The sequence below is a fragment of the Podarcis muralis genome, chromosome 14 (assembly GCF_964188315.1).
Source record: "Podarcis muralis chromosome 14, rPodMur119.hap1.1, whole genome shotgun sequence".
Taxonomy (NCBI): Eukaryota; Metazoa; Chordata; class Lepidosauria; order Squamata; family Lacertidae; genus Podarcis; species Podarcis muralis.
The window spans coordinates 56,070,015-56,072,514 of NC_135668.1; positions in this window are offsets into that span (position 1 = coordinate 56,070,015).

Genomic DNA, 2,500 nt, shown 5'->3' on the forward strand with positions numbered 1-2,500 from the left:
TGGAGACTGGGTCCTGCCGGTCTACCTCCGAGGAAGGGAAGCTTCCCGGTCGACCCGCCGGAGGGGCAGACGGCGTTGCCCGGTCTCCCGGCCCTCGGCTCCCCTCCGGTCTACCGTCCGGGAAGGCTTGGGTTTGCCGGTCTTCCTCCGAGCTCGCCGGGGCTTCGCTTCCCGGCCTACCCCCCGGAAAGAGAGGCTCTGCCGGACCACCTGGCGCACGGCACTGAACGGCTGGCCGGTCTACTGGGCCCCGGGCCTCGGGAAGCCCTGTCTACCCGCCAGAGGAGCCAGCGGCGTTGCCCGGCCTCCTGGCCCTCGTCTCCCCTCCGGTCTACCAGCCAGGCAGGCCGGGTCTTGCCTGTCTTCCTCCGAGAACATGCGGCTTCCCGGTCTACCCACCCGAAAGCGCGGCTCTGCCGGACTACCTGGAGCACGGCGCAGAACCGCTGGCCGGTCTACTGGGCGCCGGACCTCGGGAAGCCCGGTCTCCCGGCCCTCGGCTCCCCTCCGGTCTACCGGCCGGGAAGGCTGGGGCTTGCCGGTCTTCCTCCCGAGATCGTCGGGGCTTCCCGGTCTACCCACCGGAGAGCGCGGCTCTGCCGGGCTACCTGGCGCACGGCGCGCAACCGCTGGCCGGTCTACGGGGGGGGGGCCGGACCTCGGTGAGCCCGGTCTACCGGCCTGAGGGGCTGGCGGCGTTGCCCGGTCTCCCGGCCCTCGGCTCCCCTCCGGTCTACCAGCTGGGAAAGCTGGGGTTTGCCGGTCTTCCTCCGAGCTCGTCGGGGCTTCCCGGTCTACCCTCCGGAGAGCGCGGCTCTGCCGGGCTACCTGGAGCACGGTGCGCAACCGCTGGGCGGTCTACTGGGCGCCGGACCTCGGGAAGCCCGGTCTCCCGGCCGGAGGGGCTGGCGCCGTTGCCCGGTCTCCCGACCGTCGGCTCCCCTCCGGTCTACCGGTCCCGACGGCTGGAGTTTGCCGGTCTGCCTCCGCGGCCGTGGGGGCTTCCCGGTCGGACAATCTACTCGCCGGGGCCCCGGTCTACCCGCCGGAGAGGCTGCGTCTTGCCGGTCTACTGTGGAGGTCGTAGGACTTCCCGGTCTACCGGCCCGTGCGCGCGCCCCCCCCCCCCCATGGAGCCTCCAGGTCTACGTGGTCGCTGTAACCCGACGACATCGCCAAGGGTGGGTGGGGTTCGTGGCGACAGCTACCGTAGAACTCGGTGACTTTGTAGACCGCCGCTTGGCGGCAGTGCAGCAGGTAGGCGATGGAGGGGACGGGTGAGGGCGTGCGTTCATGCGTGCGTGCGTCCGTCCTTGCAGGGACGGCAAGGGAGAAAAGTCTTGGCGGGCGGGCGTTCCTTTGTGGGAGGGGGAGCATGCAGAGACACAGGGATACAGAAAGACAAGCACCAAATCACTCGTGCGCTCTCACACACACTTGATTGCGGGGGGGGGGAGGGAGAGGGAGGGAGGGAGGGAAAGAGGGAGAGGGAGAGAGAGACGAGAGAGAGAGAGAGAGAGAGAGAGAGAGAGAGAGAGAGAGAGGGGCAGGCAGAGGCAGGCAGGCAGAAACCAAATCTCTCTGTCTCTCCTCTCTCTCTCTCTCTCTCTCACACACACACACACACACAAAAACAAAGACAAAAAGTCGTTTGCGGGAGAGGAGAGGAGAGACAGAAGGGCACAAAATTTCTCTCTCACACTAAGCTGACACTCAAACACAGCATTTGCTTGTGTGGAGGGAGAGAGACAGAGACACAGGAGCCAAGTACACCGCACACACGCTTGTGTGCAGGGGAGACAGACAGGGACAGAGAGATGGACACAAGATATCACTCCAACGCGCACACACGCACACCAAGGAAACCACCCCCGCCCACAACATCGCCAAGGTTGATCCCTTGCCCTCCCTGCAAGGACATGTACGCACGTACGCACGAAGGCACGCCCCGCCCCACCCCACCCCACCCGTCTCCTCCATCGCCTACCTGCTGCTCTGCTGCCAAGCGGCGGTCTACAAACTCACCGAGGTCTACGGCAGCTGTCGCCACGAAGGCCGCCCTTGGCGATGTCGTGGTTTGTCGTGGCGATGTGCTTGCGGGTGGGGGAGAGAGAGACAGACCCAAAATAGATCACGGAGAGAGAGGGCGGCGGCGGGCGGGTGGGCGGGCGGGCGGGCAGGAATGCCAACACACACACAAACACTCACGCATCCCCCATTTCGACCGCTCGAATGCACAGACGCATGCACGCATGATCTTGACAACAGTGGGGATACGACAAAGGAGGAGGAGGAGGAGGAGGAGGAGGAGGAGGAGGAGGAGGAGGAGAAGGAGAAGGAGAAGAAGAAGAAGAAGAAGAAGAAGAAGAAGAAGAAGAAGAAGAAGAGGAAGAAGAAGAAGAAGAAGAAGAAGAAGAAGAGGAAGACGGCTGCCCTGCCCTTACCATGCTGGCCACACGAGGGCGCTCCTAAAAAAAGGGCCAGGTTATTACCCGGTCTA